The 20,274-nt window shown below is 34.2% G+C and overlaps 1 protein-coding gene across 1 annotated transcript in view; it reads right to left on the bottom strand.

The window, feature by feature from the left end:
* The window catches only part of LOC127857288 (uncharacterized), a 76,647-nt gene that overhangs the window by 20,193 nt on the left and 36,180 nt on the right, over positions 1–20,274 (bottom strand). The gene's annotated exons all lie outside the window — the stretch shown is intronic.

Raw genomic sequence — 20,274 nt, 5'->3', positions numbered from 1 at the left:
GGAGAATCCCCTCCGGAATGGTGAACTCTTTCACCCGGGGCCCTCCTCCAGTGCCTGGCCTCCTCATCTCATCATTTTTTGTCTTTGCTATAGTTATATTGAGAAGAAACTGTGTAATTTAAGAGTCTAAAATAAACATTAGGAGCAAAAAGGAGCAAAAGTTACACCAATGTTTGATTTAATGCTATTTTTAGCACTTTTCATGTATCTTGATTTGCACAGTATGTACATTAAGTATGCTGGACCGGTGAAAAAAGCAATGTACCAGATAGTTATTAATATAACAATGTTGAAAATTTCATAAAATTCCTCAATATATATAATATAATTATGGATTTTTCAACAACATTATTACATGTACAAAATAGGCTTAAAATATAATCATGAACCGATAACAAAAAATCAATTACAAATTTCAGCTAATTTTTACACAGTAACTATGATGTTTCACTTTTCATGTGAAATACAATAAATGTGGAACATTTTATCTTCATTACATTAGAAGCAGCAAGAAAAATAAGACAGGAGTACATTTCTTACATTTCACTTACTTTTGTCTTTCATGTTATAATATTTTTTCTTCGCCTCTGAACCTGAGCGCTTATAGGTGGAAAATTGGCTGAAATAAATGGAATGCAATTGGGTACATTTTTTAAAATCAGGAATAGAGTCTAAGATATGCATAAAAACAAAGAAATGTTTTGTTTATTCCTCAAAACATTTTTCCACATTGCATTCTACATTTCATGTGTGTTTGACACAAACAATTTTGTTGATGAATTATTAACAAATGAATTAGTATACATCATTAATGAAAAATGACACAATATTGGTTTAGTTGAATATTTTGGAATATTTGAAACCGGGTAGCACAATAATTTTACCATAGTGAAGCATTATAACTTTATATTATGGTAAATATTTTGTGCTCAAATCATCTACTGCTTTTTATAGTTATGTCACATAATATTTAACATTCTGTTTGTTTTTAAACATTGCACAAATTAACAATTGTATAATAATCAATAATTAAAAACAAAATAATGAATTAACTGTACAAATATTCCTTCTGCTAGAATTTCCAAAATTTGGAAAATTGCTAACACCAAAAGTACAAACCAGTTTAGAACATTTGCCACGGCTTCCCAGCCTCTCCTTCGAACCTCTCCAATTTTAAGTGAGCCACAACCGGTCATTGGACCGAACAGGACATCATAGTTCTGAATTATTTCGTTGGCTATAACAGTTTCCTCCTGTTCGGCCCAACGATTTCTACTAGTAGCATTGATAGCAACGTTAGCGTTGTTGTCCGCCATCTTGTATGTTGTGACAGAAGACACGTAAACGGTTCCGAGTTTTATATGCGTTACCGAAAATGCCGGGTACCAAGGTCGCTTACATCAATAACAAATAATTCTTAGTAAAGAACGCTTAAAATAGCGTTGGTGAATACCGATAAAGAATCGACTAAGAACGTTCTTAGAAAAGTAAAGAATAAAGAATTTTCTTTATTCTTTATTCTCAAGTAAAGAATTGTTGGTGAATACGGGCCCAGCATAAAGTATCTTTACTCTGTTGTAGAAACGAAACCAGATAAATAAGCACATGACGGAAATTCTTTATAACTACTAAAAAATAAAATAATAAAAATAATGTAGACTTAGGCATCATCAGTGTGAATGTGGTGTTGATGTAGTGATGCACATTTGTAGGACTTTGGTTTTGATGTAGACTTACCCATCATATGCAGGAATGTTGTGAACAAGGAGAAGACCCAGGCGGTGGCAACTGCGCTCTGTTGGAACCTGTCTTGCAGCTTCATGTACATGACCCCGCTACGTTTAGTTTAGTTAACTGTGATTTTCTCAAAATGTGTTTTGTCTGAGTGAAAACTATGTCATCACCGGTAATAGAAGTAAACAGTAGAAACCAAAATGGCGGACAGTGACCTACTTCTATGATGGATTTAAATGAGTTTTCGTTAACATATATGGTAGGTTTCGTGTTTACTTGAGGAAAAATGAATGATTCTGATAATTATATGAATTTTTTTTACGGAGGTTGCATTTAATATTATTTATTTACAAATGCATGCTTACGTCACCGGTAATACGGGTGCCCAGGATATAATTGTTTATTATGAGTAGTTCAGAAAACAAAAATTGAAAACAATCAGCCTCCCGCTGTTGTTCTGATTAATATGTCATTAGGCTGCAAATTTGCACACTCAACAGGTCAGTGATTTAATTAGATTCCACGATACGAACTGTGTGTGAATTTATAAGAAGCAATCTAACATTCGTTCAACACCTCCGTATAACCGTCAAATCTTACAAGCTAGTCAGCCTTGATGAGAACCCCACTGAGCGAGGAATAACTCTCAACACTGCTTGCATCTGAACATTCGACCAGTTGGCCTGTGTCCCCTCTGATTAGTTTTAGAAACGCCCCGTTGCTTACGCCGTTATTACCGCGGTATGCACCCCCAGAACCCGATAGCAGCGGATCTTCCGGGTCTGTGAGTGCCTTTACTCCGACATAGACTGAATTTTTCCCAAGGTTGCAGTAACACTTATCTACTCTACCACCACTTCTCGTCGCTCGCATCTTCACCAAATGGAAAGTGAAATAATACAGCCCTGGAACAGCGCACGTGACGATCCCAGTATTCTGATTATAGTGGCCACCGATTTTGGTGAGGACGGTGCCGAACCGAAAAGGGGAATCTAGCGGAACACTTGTTGTGAACGCTATAGCAGCATTTTCTGAAAAGTAAAAAGCAGATTATTGCGCGAGAAATACAAATAGTATTTACAATAAAACTTGTATCGTTAAACTGTATTTTTCTGTTTAAGTGTTTTACACTACACTCTCTCCCAATGAGATATTCCCAGGACTAGATATCCAACGTCCAGACGGATAGCCAGACAGACCACATGAAACTAGAAAAGCCCACCTTAAAACAGTGTTGTGTTGTCGATATAAACTTCGAATTAGCTTTATACAACTATAACGAATTATACAACGTGCCTAAATTGAGGATAAATAGAAATTTACGTTCACAATCAATCAGTACAGACACCTGTATTTGTTGAATATCCAAAAGTGCGAGTTTTCTGAAATAGCGTTTTCTGTTTTTCCCCCGCTAAGGATTGATACTCAGGTGAACACTTAGAAAACAGACATGTTTTATTCAACACCGATCCACAGAAAGCGTTCCAGAGAAAGTGAAGTACACATCGCCCATCGTTATTGGGCATACCTGGTTAAAACTAACGTTAAAACAATACACAACTAACAACGTACACTACTAACGTATAAGAAGAAGATCAAATGGCATTCTAAATTATAAACATCTCATGCATAGAAGACGCCGTATATTTAATGGCAAAGAAATTTAAAAGTCTGCAATTACCTACGTATGTCATCAAATTATACTTGTCGATTGATTGCTAAACATAACATAAACATTATTTCTTAACCGTGTGTGGAACTCCGCTGCTTTGTATGTATGGCAATGATTTCATAATGGGTTCAAGTACATCAGCTTTACTTTAATAATATAGAACACAGCACGATTTACTATAAAACGTTTAAAGTGAGAACTATTCAAAGAGCGTTTTTAGGTCGTCTTTCAAACTTTCGATGATATGAGTTTTCTCTAAGTTTATTGATAGAACTTTCAACTGTATCTGAAAGGGGTGTATTTTCTTCTTAAGTAATAATTGATTTATTCAATTGTTAATGCGACCCAATGCAGGTGAAATGTCAGACATGTTAGACATGTTAACCAAGTTGAATTGTTTGCATAATACAATTGCAAATTAATTACGTGTTGCAAAATCGCTTAATAATAGCGATATATTCCAATACTTGTTCTTAATGTGTTCCGCATATTGCTATCAAAGATAAGTATACATATTAGCATCATTTGATAATCGTGCTTTAGAACAATTTATCATTTAATAAATTATTAAATATTGTGGTATTTTTTAAAATAATACCTTTTCTGTTCAATGCAATAGCGCTTTGTAGGTTGGCAATCTCTCCTTTCATATGATCCCTCAGTGTTTCTACTTCCTGCATCTGCGTTCGAAGATTTCTTGAGTCGTTCATTAACATATTTGATGTGTTTTGTTTAATTTGTTCCATTACCTGCTTCATTTTCATTTTTGCTTCATCCACAGCCTCTTTTGTTACACTGTTCCCCTTTCTTTCGTTATTTTCAAACGTATTCATCATGTCGGTTATCTTTTTGTCAAACTTCTCAAGGGTGTCTTCAAATCTCAGAATCTTAAGCAGCATTTTCTCGTCGTAGTCAAAGCGTGACAAACACCTTGGTTCAGATGCTTCAATTGTCCCAAAGAGAAGGAAAACAATCACAACGTGAGCGATCGATTAAACGTAATCCATCTTGACTGCCAGTTTGCTTCTCTTTTATTCAAATACCGACTCCTCGTTTTTCGAAGAAACATAGAACACTCTACATTAATGCATTATGGCATTAAAGTTGCATGTTTGAGTTTTGTTGATTTCTTAGGATATTGTTCCAGAAATATTTGGACAACTAAACTTAAACCATCAGTTTCCTCTAAAACTTGATTTATACTATTTAACTAGAGATTAGTAGTTGTTTTTGATGCACTTTCGGGTAATAATGTATAATTGACTATAATGCTTTCGTTTGCATTTGTTAGAAATTATATTCATTATACAACATTTCAAATATAAAAAAATTAAATGGACATTTTAAAACGAAAATATTCTACATTTATGCACGATGACTCTAAGCGAAACTGGCTATGCACGTAGTTGAACAAATAAATTATTAGTCTATAAGTATTCAAAGAAAGTGTAACGATCTCGATTTATAATAACGTGTTCTCCTGGCAAAACATTCTGCATGAACATGGTTAACACGAACATAACGAAATGCGATATAAGCTTTACATAAAATGAATTCAAACCTTTAATATAATGTGTCGGTATGTGTATTTCCAGGAAATACAAAGGCTCGCTTACTTACAACATTCCTGAACTCGTTTAATAAATATGGTATGATATAACTCGAGCCAGATCCTATATATATATGTTGCTGTTTTCAGATAATAATATCACACCTGATTCAGCCCCTACAATTCACAAAGAGAAAGCCGTCCCTATGTCATTATATTTGACGATTTGTGTACTAGCTGGTGTTGGAATTATTGTCACAATCGCTTGCTTTGTTTTCAAAGTTGATTAGAGAACACATAAATATAATGGTCCGTGTATATACCGTCTTTTTCTTTTTCGTTTTAAATGCGACACAACGAAACATGAACATGAACGCATATTGGTTCATATTCCGATTTTCAAATAACCAAAACAAAAATAAAGTACTAAAGCAAAATTAACTTCTTTATATCGTTTTTTCGTTGTTCTTATTATTATATAAAACAGAATACGAAATGTATTTCCCTCTTTAAATTTCGTTTCAATCTTCATATAACGAAACTCAATAATTAAAACTTGATCCCGTTTACCGTTCTTTTTTTGATATTACGGTTTACAAAAAAACAAAAACGAGTGGCGCTGTTCAAAGATCTATAAATACACATTTTTAAATAGATCTTTGCTTTGTGCTGCTGTCTTGGGGAGGTGACTCATTCGTAGCTTTTGCGCGTACTTTTTTTCCTTACATAAAAATAAATCACATATTTCGATCAGCATGGCTTTTACGTGCATTTTTGGGGCGAGAAAAAAACACACCGTGAGAGAAGAAGATGTAGATATTTTCAGTTTTTTTTTAAATAATGTATTTTTCCAAAATGAAATGATCATAATCTGTTATCTTAATGTTTCCCGACGTACCGGTATTTTATGCCGATTTGATAGGGCTATAATTAGCCTCTTATGACACTTCTTGTTCTTTGCCCCTATACTATGCACATTCAGTACTAATTTTACACACAAAAAAACTCGTTTTAGTCCTATAATCAGGGGGAGGTCCTTACATTTCAAGAGCTGTAATACCCCTTCCTCTGAGTCCCGTATTCCAATTATTAATACCCCTTCGACCCGAATGATGTTTTAAGAAGCACAATAATCGGCGGCGGCTGCTAAAATGTCCCCTATGTTTTACTTTTAACATCACCTTTCATAATATGTAGTATGTTAAAGTTGTATGAGTACTGCTAATATTTAAAGAAAGAAAAGAGAACAAAATGAGAATAAATACAAAATTGATTGAATCTTATGAAATGGTTCAGTGCGAGGTGTATTATATACAAATTCCAATTCGTTCGATTAAGTACAAATACATGTTTAATTAACAACTGAATGGTGATATATCTACTGATTTAAGCTCTTAACTTTATAAAACTATTTAGTGTGAAAATAGGACTAGTGTCGAATCTTATATTTCCAACTTGTTGCATATCAGTGGTTGGATGCAAGACATGCGTGGTACGAGAGTCTACCAGGACGGCACACGACATGCCGTGACAGGGGCTCACGAGGCAATCTATGCTCTCAGGGGAATTGTTCACCATACTAATTGAATGTATATGTTTAGCAATAATGTGGAGCTTTTTTCATTTGTTAAACATATATTAATACAATGTAGTAAATAACTCAATTGCAATTACTTTAAGAGAAAAGCTATGCTCAAAAAAAGATATTTTATTTTGCCATGATTATCGAAAGGCATGTTATAAATGTACTCAAGTCTAATGATTTTAAACAAAAGCAGACATGTACATTTGATCTTTTTGATCTACATTTTTGTACAGATCTAAGGGAGAAAACTGTGCAAAAAGATCAATCACGACTTATCTCCCCAAAACAGCGGAGCGCCCCTCGTTTTCCGTATACCGTCTTATCAATTCAAGAACGGTAAACGAAAACAGGGATTGTGTTTCAATTTTCATGTATTGATTTTTGTATAGTTAAAATTTAAACGAAATATGAATAGGGACATACGATTTGATTTGTGTTTTGTGTTATTATTACATCGAAAAACGATACAAAAACTCAACTTTGTTTTGGTTTTTTAGTTGGTCGCGTTAGCGGCCAGCTAAATTTACAGAACATATTTTGCAAATCAGTATGTGCTTAGAAGCCTTAAGTACGGTAAAAACTACAACTCACTCTGCAAGGGACGATTACCGCTGCCTGTCTGCAGCAGACGACAAATGATTCTGCTCTAGCAGTGAGTGTATATACCCTCTAGCAGTGAGTTTATATACCAGCTTGTAAGTCGACATTGGCCAGTCTAGTGTTTATCATTGAAATCTGTACATATTGGCTGCTTTCAGGGAAAACGGGGCTTAATGCACGTCAAATAAGATTAGCCTGTGCACACTGATTAGCCTGTGCAATGCGCACAAGCTAATCAAGGACGACAACAGCGAACAACTTTAGTGCCAGCAGCGCTTTATTGTTTTTTTGTTCCGGTTATAAGAAAATCGGAATCTGAACTGATATACGTTGATTCTTGTTTTTTCGTTGTGTCGAATGCAACCTGAAAATTGAAAAGACGGTATATACACAGACCTATAATGTGTACATATTCAGATATATTTAACATTTTGATGTTTGTGTAAAATAGTTAAATTTTATGTTTTAGAAACAATCGTTTCTTTAAAATAAAATCGGTTCATATTAGCAAAACCTGTGTTCCTTATTACAAAGGCTATATAAATCATATTTCCTAATCATATTTATGACTTGAGTATAGCATTATATACATTTCATGGGATTCTGTATATTTTTTAGGATAGTGCGAATGTCATAAACGAACATAAACAGTATTGCACTTATTGTTTGTATACATTACTATAGTTATCAAGATAACGGGAATGACAAGCAACGCAAAGTGTGTGGTAAGCTGAATAAATTACATTATCAAGTAGTTTTGGTTCGCTGCGGAAAGAAAGGGCAAAGTATGCGTTTCGTATTTGATTTTGTATTTCTTGATTTAAAGTTTTTTGAAGTTTAGACGCCAGAAAGCGAATTATGTGTGCATACGATGATTTCATCCTAGATTCGTGTTTTAATAATTTATAACCAAATTATATATAATTTATTTTAAATTTATTCGAGTTTTGCGTTGGGCATAATGTGATTTTTTACTTCTTTTTCATTTAGGTGCGTTTGTTTTGCTTATGGATAGGATTCGCTACCACATTTGGTTAAATGCTTTCCAAGACATGGAGAGTCTACAGAATTTTCACAAATAAAAAAATGAAACAGAAAATGGTTTGTCAAATAATTGTGATTAAAAACAAATTCACGCACTTGATTTTCGATTAACGTATTTTTCATTTTTTTTTTGTTATTTCATTAACAATCTCGCAATGAAACCATTTGAAATATACATAATAACTAATACTAAAACTATATGTATAGTTTGATCGTATGCATTTAAAAAAAGAAATGCATTTGTATTATGCTGTATTGTTATAGTCCATTAGGGACAAACCATTTACTGGCCACCATCGGTATCCTCGTTACAATGGAAACACTTGCGTTGGTAGTGTGGGAGAGCTACATACCGCCATGATTGACGGAGTAGCAAATGAAGAGAGAAGATGTATGTGTTAGTTTAAAATGCATAATAATACTGTTCATATTTTGTCTAAATTTAATTTAATAAGTGGATTTATTATATTGTTATTCTTGTGGTCGTGGAAAAATGTTGCATCTGTTCTGTCCAATACTACAAAGTGACCACAGACAGTGGAGACAAGATAGTAGCGTTTTATCGCGTTTGTGTCCAGCTATTTCAACTGGACCCTTCAAGTAGTGAATGGTGCATGTATAGCTTTTGGCGCCTTCTCTGGTGTCACCCATAAAATACTTCATTTGGTTATGTACTTTCACTGTGCTTTGTAATTTTTCATAAGAATTGACGCAAGCTTTTATAATTTATTCCTGACAACCTCGTACAGTATTTTATTTTGACAGTATTCACCCCATTTTTATTAGTTTTATCTGGTTTTTGCTATGATTTCATTCAATAATTATGTCATTTAGCAGCACTATGTAACAGCAGTAATGTCCGGAATGCAACAGCTGTTTGATGCGCCCTGCTATTAATTGTTTTCCATCGCTTTCCTCTCTGCATTTGTCAACAATAAGATTGTAAATCTCCGAAATTATTAGTTTTCAATTATTCAATGAAAAAAATGAATTTTCCCTTATGTTATATTTCAATTAACATAACAACAGGTATATTTTTGTAAAACGTCCTATATCAAACAAATGTATGACCATATTATATGCTTACATTATGTACACGGTATATATAACAACATATATAGGTTCACATAGACGCCTTGAACGACTCTAAGACAACCGGTATATGTTTGTACAACGTTGGTATTCTGATTGCTGTGTGTTTGTTTCTTACGCTAATGATTGATGACAAACCGATTGAACTACATGGCGTCACTTCGGTGTGTATTTTTTTCGGAAAACTCGGCTTTGAGATGTTGATATTCTTTTAAAAGTACAACAACACTTCACTAAATAAAGGAATTAAATAACTATATACTCTATGAATATTAAATATAATATTAATATTGCACTATTAACAGCCACTTTTTGAAATTTGTATTTTTCATAACATAATTTGTTTTTCCTATATTTATTTGTTTTACAGATGTAAGCTGCTAACCAGACCAATCCAGAATCATCGACACCCTCGAACATGACAACACACAGCATTGCAATAAGCACCATTCGTTCACTTGAACAGGACAGCAAACATTGAGCTTACGGCGAGATTGGATTACAAAACAGATGAACTTACAGCGCAAAAGGATATATATTGCAAAATGAAGTAAACACAAGATCGGATATACATTAACTGACAACGTTATTGGATTGACAAAACACACTGAAAACACGACGATATTGAAATGAAAACAAAAATTAAACACACGACGCGATTAGATTGAACACCAATCGAACTAACGACTATATCGCATTGGCTTCACAAAGTAAACTCACGACAACATGGGATTGACATCATTTATTAAAATCACGAAAATATATAATTGCCATTACTTATTGAATTGACGAAGATATTAGATTAACATCACACATTGAACTACGAGATTTGAGTTACAATACAAATTTAACGTAAGGCTGGAATGGTAAGATTGGATTGCCAAACCAATGTGCTAATATTTACTTATATCTCACATTAATTGGCTATAACCGTTTTAATTCGTCTGGAAGTGTCTACATGTAATATTTAAAGTCACTAAGGATAGACATACACAACCAACCTATGATAATGAATTTTGTCAACCATTATTGCGACTTCTGTCTGCATTCCACGACGGTGGTCTATATATTAAATTATATGATGGTTTATTTATTCTTATTATAAGTATGTTTATATGTCTAAATGTAGTTGATACTCGTTTGATTTTAATTATGGTGCTATAATAGTATCTACTATATTTGAATTTAATTTTAAGTATGATGCTATCAGTGATTTTATTTACACTCGATGCTTTGCGAACTAATGTTTTCTAATTGTTATGTTTTGTGCACCTTTAACACCTTCATAACTTCAAGTTGTACATTCGATATTTAAGGCATTGGTCCAAATTTTGTCCATGGATGTATGTGTGTTGTGTACTTGGTAGCCTTGTCTAGTAGATTTGTTTTGTGTCACACTATCTGATAAATTATTCGGTTTAATAAAGAAAGGACGGAGAATTATTATCAGACTTGTGTACAGCTGGTTCAGCCGAAGTTTCACTGTTTGTATAGATTATTAATTTTCTTCTAAATAATTGCTCTTCCAAAATGTTGTTTTCATGTTGATATGTGTCCGTTTTAGAAAGGTTGTACGCCGTGTCGGCTAATTTTACAGATTTATCCGTGATGAAGCAATTCCGTATCAAAACTCGTGTAAATGCATCTACTTATTTGTTCACAAAAACACAATACACAAGCTTTGTTAACACTGCTTAATCCACGAAAACAAACAATATCAGTAGTATTATACTAACCCAAAGGTTGCTTTGTATGATGGGCTGTGTCCCGGCACTCTTTTTTTATTTGCATTTGCATTAAGACTCACACACTTTTATTTTTGGAAGGCCATTTTTACTTTTTTATTTTATGTTTGTGAGTATCTGTGCTGTGGGGGTACCGGGGTACCCGCAGTAAACCCTATTTGCCCCTATTTGATGACAAGCGTTCAAACTAAAATGCGACTGGCTGACAACGGAACATGTAAAACATAGGTAAAAGGTACGTAAAGCAAGCACTGTGAACACCGTAAAGCCATGTTAACTAATATCTCTAACAAACGGCAACGTTTGTGTGAGCTTATGGATATGTAGATAAAGTAAGGAAATATCTTAAGAATGTTTAGATATTTTTTTGAGCATATACAATCCGTATTTTGATGGAGCATATTCCAAATACCAAGTTTTAGATACTTTCTATGATGCAGTATAGATATGAAATATGTATTCATTGGTTTTCTCATGTAGCTGCACGAAGCTGTACAGACCGAGATACTTTCCTGCTTACGTTCGATCTACGTGTGAAGTGTATCAGCAAATTCAATTTGTTGTCAATACTTTGTTTATGAACATACAATCTCATGTGTCCGTGATAATTTGTTACATTGAATTCGAATTGCAGGTATATTTCTTCAATTAAATTGTTTCATATTTTCATCCGATTCGGGTCCATATTGTTCAGTTTGAACTTGACATACACTCACATTCGAAGTACAACATGACACAGTAAATGCATACAGACCAAGTTTATCGCCACTTTATTCGTAGAGCAATATTAAGACATTTCCCATAACCTTCAGACATAAATCATTTTTCTTCCAATTGAAACTAAATGGTTGGTGTTTGAACGAAATAGACGTCTGATGGTATTATTTTGTTTGGCAGTATGCAGTTTTCAATAGTAAAAAGGAAGCACTTTTTATGTGTGATTTAATCGAACTTAGCAAGCAATGTTCACACCTTTTTAAGTAACATTACCTGATAACTATAATTCTAATTGCAAATGTATGTAAATGCAATTTCAAAATTGAGTTTATAATGCTCTCAATTGATGTCGGTTTATTATAGATTAACTTATTTTTAGACGTTCCGTCCATAGTTAATGCAACACGTGATAATTTTTATCGAACGCCGCAGAATGTTAAGTTTGCAGGAAATGATGAAACGAATGGTCGTCTGTATAACATTTAAGAACAGTTTCTGCTACATGTTCACAGTTTACGGGAATACATGTTCCCTCTGCGGTTAATGGCCGTTGCTTTTTGTGTAGGTTATTTTCATGCGTGTCCTCAGCTTCTTTGCAGGAAACGATCAATCAAACTCGATGAGACATCTGCCTTGTTCCCTGTACACAGCCGTTAGATGATCATCTGGTCTTGTTTTGATATGCTATAGAAGCTGTCCTGTGGCCATTTAGTTCTGAACAGCCTCTTGATGATGATGCTCCTTTCTAATATATTATATTACTATGCTGGTCTTCTTCTGCTCCCAGATCTGCCATAGTGTCTCTGTATCAATGCTGTATTTTGCGCCGTGAAAATGGATCCACTGCAGACTTCTATTAAAGCACTCAATGTTTTGTGGTGCTGCTGTGAAGCGATGCAGTCAAGTCTTTCACCTAAACTCTGTAGTTTATGCAGTCGATGCCAGTTGGTATTTTCTCTACCTGCCGTTATCCGCATGGTTATTTCACTTACGCTACAGCTCCCACTCTCTTGACTACATCGGTTGCTAAGACTAATTTGACAAGTGTCATTTCTCATTTTCTAGCGTCAATGTACTCGTCTGTGGTGGTGAGATGGGCCTTGTGTTACAGATGCTGTTGTTTATCTGGGTAATTCCCCTGGGGACAGATTATCATTATGGTTTAGGGGATTTACATCTGCTAGCATATGATCACAATTCTTGCTTAGCGTTGCCTTGCTTTCTCAATAAACTTAGATCTTTTCCGTAATGCTACCCCAAGGTTTTTCACTTTTCTGCGGATCAGGTGATTCTCTGAGAACCTGGCAGTTGTGTTATATGACATAAATGACATAACGAGTACACAGTTTACATTTTAATTTTGGTGATAAATTTACACCTATGACCAGTTTAGCTTTTCCCCCCACAGAAAGGCGTTATAATATAGAAATTATAGGCGCTATTTTGTCCGTGCGTGCATCGTGCGTATATGATCAGAATAAATACCACAGTACATAGTTGACTGTGAAGGTATTTTTAAAGACATTTTGCTCCAAACAATAAACCTGAGGCGAGGGATACACTGTCTACGACAACTTCCTGTCTATATAAACACTCTTCTGCTAAAATGCTTCAAAATCAGGGAACAAATTGTCAATATTTATTAAATATTATTATGAAATTTATCTTACCTTGACAACAATACAAATAGGTGTTCAAAACCAAAAGTATACACGTTAACTGGTCGTTGAAACTTATTATGTATTTCGTATTCGATATTGCGATTTAACTAATATTTTGACCAACATATACACACAAATATTAACCAATATCTTCATATTAGTATGCGTGTAAAGAGGTTTTTCATTCAACATAATAAAATTTCATTGGAGGACTTAACGGTATTTAAAATATAAGACAGTCACGATTCTCTTAAAAATATTACATACTATAAAATTATATCAGACAAATAAACGTTATTTTTTTTATCGAAATAAAAAGTAAACATTATTAAGGCTAAGTTCGGATTTTGGTCAGGTGGGATTGAAAACAAGATCATCAGGTCAAATAATAGAAAAAAAACTTGAATAATTAAAAGTGGTTATTAGTTACCTAATAACGATAAGACAAAGTATACATGATTTTATTGACCAGTTCTACACAAAGATTACAAATAAGTCACAGGAGGTAAAACGATATCACGATCGAATCTTCTACAATTGTACCATTTACCTCATGCGAGCGCTTTAGGGCAATACAATTCATAACTAGTGTTTATATATCATAAGTCTATTCTAACATCTATGTTAAATAAAGGCGTGTTATCTTCTAATAATGATTTACAATTATGAATATGCAATTTGCTCTCGTTTAACAGTTCTTAAACGTTAAACAATACAAACAATAGGTGCTTAACCGTTAATACATAGTGGTGGACCGTGACTTTCATGTTGTTTTATGATACAAATCTTTGCCTTGCCCGATTCCTGTCAGTTTCGTAAAGGTTGTTGGTTTTATGCTTTTATAAAGACGGCTAAACGTTCCTATTTGTCCGGGTTTTGAATCCGTAGTTTTGTTTAGAACAAAATAACGATACAGTTGAGCCATCCAGACCGTACGACGTAATAGTGTATTTTAAATTGTTTAGTTCTAGCACACACACACTTTTTCCCATGATCGATTAAAAGTTTAGAACACAACAGCTGTATGTTTATGTTTGTACTGATGTGTGCACATTTAATGTCTGCCACGCATTACAAAAAATGCCGACTGCGAACTGAACAACCAAGGGTGGTTTTAGTGACTTTGGGTTAATAGAATTATTCATTTATACGCTATTGTTTTTATTCGAAAGATTTTATAAATAGTGATTAACAAACATTCTTCTCTTCGCGACACAGTTTTTGAACATACACCTATTATTTGCTTGTAATGATTTGGTGTTGTTTCAATTACAGAATTAAACATTTAACAACAACACGATTTTGGGAAAAACTAATTCTACGTAAAATATCTTACGCGTTTATAATAACAAGAGGGCCATGATGGCCCTGTATTGCTCCACTGTTTTTTTGTGCGAAAAAAGCGTGCAATGCGCATAGGTTGAAATGTACCCAAGCAAGTGACTTTCTCTTTTTATCCCTCGTCCCACTGGGCGCTTAAAGTTGGAAGGGCGAGCATTTTTATACATGGAAAACGTTACTACGGTGTTAACTAAACAGACTAAAAAGCCCGGGATTTGTTGCACAGGTCATTTGCTTATAACGTAGGAACATTTATCTCTCCAAAAGATATTGCCGTTCTATTTCATACATAATTAGATGCTGCAGATCAAATCTACGAATGTTCTACAAGATTAAATAAAAGTTCCTTCATTCAATCATGAATCTTTTTCCAAAATTCCAAAAAGTGTTTGTAGGTTTCAAAGTTTCTGTTATTTATATAGTTGATGACATAATTATACAAAATACCTAAGGTCGTATATCACCTGAACTTTACTTCATTATTTAGGCAAAAGTGAGTGTAGCAGGATTGTTAACGTGGATAAGAAATTGTTTATTATACAAAGAAGATATTTGCCTGAGGAAAAAAAAAGTAACGAGTTTTTCAGGTTCATGAGGTGCCGAAAGGCAGTAGGAATGATAACTTTGTAGATGTTGTTTGTTAAAAAGTAAATGTTTATGAGACAAAAAATTGAATTATAATTCATCAAGATGTTGTGATCATGGCAACACTATTTGCATATGGCGTGAGGTTTAAAGAGATGGCATGACAAACAATTAGCTTGACCTAACTTTACTTAATTTTTTCCATCTGATGTTGGTTTCCTGTCATGTTTGTTTTTGAAAAATACTAGGATTGTCATATATTGAAATAAGGTATCTGATCTATTCTCTGATAGGATGCTAGTAATAGACTCTGCGGCAGTCATGTTATAAACAAGGGGATTGTTTACGACATAGGAAGAATATACTTTTAATAGATAAATCGTTTTTAAGTTAGATTTTTTTTACTTTTTTGCTACTGAATATTAAAATCACTTATTTCAATGTTGTTAAGTTTATCTTGAACAAATTTTGTTTGCAATCTGTTAATAAATCATAAAATAATGACACTAAAAAAAAACTAAAAAAAAATAATTTTGTTTGAATTTTCAACCATTTTATCTTTTCAAATTTAATAACCCCTGTTGAGATATATAGTGGGTGTGGGGTGGGGACACATGGCACACATTGGTGAATTTAATCCATTTATTCACGACGTAGACCAATATAGTCTAATGACACGAGGACCTGTACAAAGACAAGAACAACAAGTTTACAAACTGAGCAAAACATGTAATATTATAAAATACAGAAGAATTTAATATCAAAGTAATTAACACACATTTCATAACACACTGCAATAAAACATTCTATCAATATGAACATATCTTTACTCACCAGGTTGGAATAAAAGTTGACCACAATTAATGGAGTTACGTCCACTAGACAGTCTTGGCAAATGCAAGCTAGGTCAATTAATTCATATTGAAATCAAACAGTTTCATTGAATGACCAATGAGAATCTTGCATTTTAGAGATTTATGATACTGATTGGACAACTATCGCATCAGATTGCATGGGTGAATGCACATTGGACAGAGGACATAATTCCCACGAAAAGTAAATGTGTATCATATGAAAAGGGAGATAACTAATTGTACTATAGATTAAAAAAAGCAAAAAGTTATGCGCACAGCAAGTCCTAAATTCTATCTTTAATTTTAATATTGCAGTTTCAGTTTGGCTAGTTTAACATATACAATTTATTTTTTTAAAGACAATAGTTGCTGTTTTATTCTGTATAAGGAAATGCAGCATATACCATACAATGGTCTGACCAAACACTATCTATAACATCAGAACAACCAAGTTTCATGTTTGTATACACGTGATCTATCAATGATCCAGATGAATGTGTAGGTTTTTGCACAAGTTGCGTGCAGCCAAACGTGTTGAGCATATAGTTTGACATATCTTCATTTGTTTACAAGTTTATATTCAGATCACCTTGTATTATGAGACATTCTTGTTGCTTAAGTGCAAGATTCGTATATAGAAATGTTTTGAGGTTTTCTACTGAAGAAGTTGGTGAGTTATATAGAGCAACAATATTGGTACTTTGTTTGTTAAACAGAACAGTTGTGATAACCATTTCTATGTCTTCTGTGGTAACAGAATAAGAGTTTGTGACTAAAATGTCATCTTTCACATACACAAGAACACCTATGTGAGGTCGAGTATTACCAACTTGTACACCATCTGCTCTGAACCTTTGATAGCCTGTTTGCTGATAATTGTCTTCTGAATCAGTATGTGTAAGCCATGTTTCTACTAAGCATAGTATAGATGATGCTTGAACATTTGGATCAGCGAAGAACTCATCTTTATGACTTCTAAGAGACCGGATGTTTTGGAACAAACACGTTAAATGTGTTTGATTCAAGCAGTAAACAGGTGTGTAGCACAGCTGCATTTTTTTTTGTTTTCGCGCAAACGAGTCATTTCTTTTATAACTTTTTCTGAAACTGAAATGTTACTTTCATTAAGTTCTAAAATATGCAGCCCTTTTAGAGTTTTTGCTCTACTTATAGCAACATAATGTGCATGAGGGAACACTCGATTCCCACTCATGTCAATGACAACTTCACTTAGTGTGTCTCTTTGCGACTTGTGAACAGTCTTCGCTGTTGACTGTCTTAATGGAATTTGTACCCTCATAAATATCTTTCTAAGGTACAGAAAGCTTCTTTTGCAGTCAAATATGGGAGTCCAAGATGGATCAACAGATCTATCATATAAATGATGATACTTGGCACGCCACATTGAACCAATCTCATTACTGTTGAACACAACCCATATTATACTTGGTCTTGTAGTATTTTGTTGTCTGTAATCAATCTTTTTTACTGTACATGACGATCCATTGACTAAACCATCGTCTACATCTAGATTAAGACACAGGTCATAAGTTATGCCTTCAGCTAGCCCTACTGTTTTGCACAACCCAGCAGTGTGTGTTGAATCATTAGGTATTCTGGAAACAAGTTGCTCTTTAACTGCTGGAGAATCATCACTGATGACTTGATCAAAGGCAGAGATAGAAACTTTTGAACTGTTTGTACCCTGGTAAAGGTTTGCATTAAAAGCATTTACACGTTCATTTGTGTTAAACAAATGCACAGCTTTCTCTGGATATTCAGAATTTGAGGTATTTTTCAGTCTGCTTTTTAGTACATTAGTGTCACATTGTGTATGTTTTCCTTCTCGAAGTCTATTAAGTAGTTCTGCAAATTGTTTATCATTTTTCTGTCGCATAATTTCTTCAAGTTCATGCATGTCAACTGCATCCTTCCATAGATTTGTTGCTTATGGCCCAAAGTTTGCTTTCAAATTCTCAAAAATCCAACCATCCATGACAGGTTTCAACTGGAAAAGGTCACCAATGTTCAACTGGAAAAGGTCACCAATGTAAATCATGTGTACTCCACCAAATGGTAAAACACTACCTTTAATTTGCTTCAGTCTTTCATTAACCAGTTTGAGCATATTGTTTCCTACCATGGAAACCTCATCTATCATGACAACTGCAAGATGCCTGTATTTAGTTCTCAGAGTGTTTAAGATGTCACTACGCAATGGGGTACAACTATATCCTTGACTTGCTGGAATTCTGAATGCAGAATGAAGAGTTACTCCACTTATGTGAAAAGCAGCTTTTCCAGTTGGAGCACACAGGAGAACTTTACAGTTTTCTGGATCATCGCCTGGGTCTGAAGTCAAACAGCGCTGTAATGCTTCAAACAATGCAGTTACTAGCACAGATTTCCCCACTCATTCACCACCTGACAAAAACACTTGCACCTTGTCCTTATTGATTTTAACAGTCTGAAGAACATGTGTAAAGAACTCTCTTTGTTTGACATTTAAGGATTAAGAAGTTCTGTACTTTAAATCAGGCAAAGTTTTTTTGCGAGTACTTATGTCTACAGAGGCAACTGAAAGCCCAAGATCTTGCGCAATATCAGATTGCCTTTGAGTTTCTGGCCTATCTGGGTTAAAATATATTAAGCATTCACTGTCTCTATTACCAGCTTCTACATCATCTTGATTAATCTGCTCTGTTCCAGGTGCTAAGTTATCAAAATTATTTTCATCATTTTGGGCCATTTCAAAGGCTTCATCTAGTGCTTCAGCATTTTTTTCATATTCTCTCGCCTTCATCTCTATGAAATGTTTAAGAGACATATATTTTGCTTGAAATGAGCCAAATCCACATATCAAATCTGATTCTTCTTTTCTCCATGGTGTAAACAACATAAGCCTTTCCCTGTAGAAATGTTCACTGTCAACTTTTTGTGAAAAGCGCACATACCTAATGACCTTATTTCGTTTCCTTTGAACTATGGTAAAACCACCTTTAAGTTCAATTCTACCTCCTGGAAGTGAGTTACTAAGTAAATTCTGGCCATTAGTATCTCCACTGACTTCATTTACGTCTTGCAAATGTGTATCATCATGTTCATTTTGATCAACCCCTGTCTCATTATAGTTTTCAGATTCACATTCAGTACAAGTACTTTTAATATCTGTATGTTTAATTTCAAGTTGGGAAACATAATCTGCTAGACATCAATTTTCAAGAGACTTTGGTCTTTTGGAATACCTTTTAATGATATTGTCTGCCTCAATGTCTGTAGAACTGCCAGGTAGGTTTTCTAAAGCTTCCTTTGATTTCAACAAAAATGTTCTATCTGTAGGTGGTGGTGTATTTATAAATGCAACTTCCCTTGTTGCTTTTGCAAGAGGCAATTGTAAAAGCAAATAACAAGCCTCCTGTGCACTGACTTCAACACTGTTAAGGAATTTGTTTCCAATGTGTCTTACTTGCTGTCTGAGTTCCATATTTTTCTGCCTGGCTTCTTGACATGCTTCATCCATCAGTATGCTCATACCTCTTTGAGCTTTGCTTATGTAAGAAACAATGTAAACTGCACATTCATAAGGATCCAAGACAAATTGCAAGTCATGATTTGCTCCCCATGCATTTAAAATAGGTTTCATGTATGCATTTACTCTGGCTTCTTGTACACTCCTCTTGAGGAAAACCTTGGGAGATTTCAAAGAACTTCGTACTGCTTCAAGGTATTTCTATTCATCCACTCCAACAAGAGATAAGAACTCTTCATGGGTAAGATTGTCTTTCACTTCATCTAATTGTTTCTGAATTTTACCAAATATGTCAATCAGCTGTTTCATGTCAGATGACTCATCCAAAGGCTCGAGAATAGTAGTTTGTTTCATGGGTGGAATAGAAAAACCAAATCTGCAAATAGCTTTTTGTTGTTTCCTACATGATTTAGAATGTTTGTGGATCTGTAAGTTCACAAGTTCTTTATTGTCATCTTTTTGACAAGATACATATGTATCAATAAATGTTGTCACTTCTTCGGCTGAATTTGTCTTGTATTGAGGAGCATGCTCAATCCATACCAGCATATGTATATGAGGTGATC

The sequence above is a fragment of the Dreissena polymorpha genome, chromosome 14 (assembly GCF_020536995.1).
Source record: "Dreissena polymorpha isolate Duluth1 chromosome 14, UMN_Dpol_1.0, whole genome shotgun sequence".
Lineage (NCBI taxonomy): Eukaryota > Metazoa > Mollusca > Bivalvia > Myida > Dreissenidae > Dreissena > Dreissena polymorpha.
The sequence above is the reverse complement of the archived record's forward strand: the minus strand, read 5'-3'. Positions and strand labels throughout refer to the sequence as shown.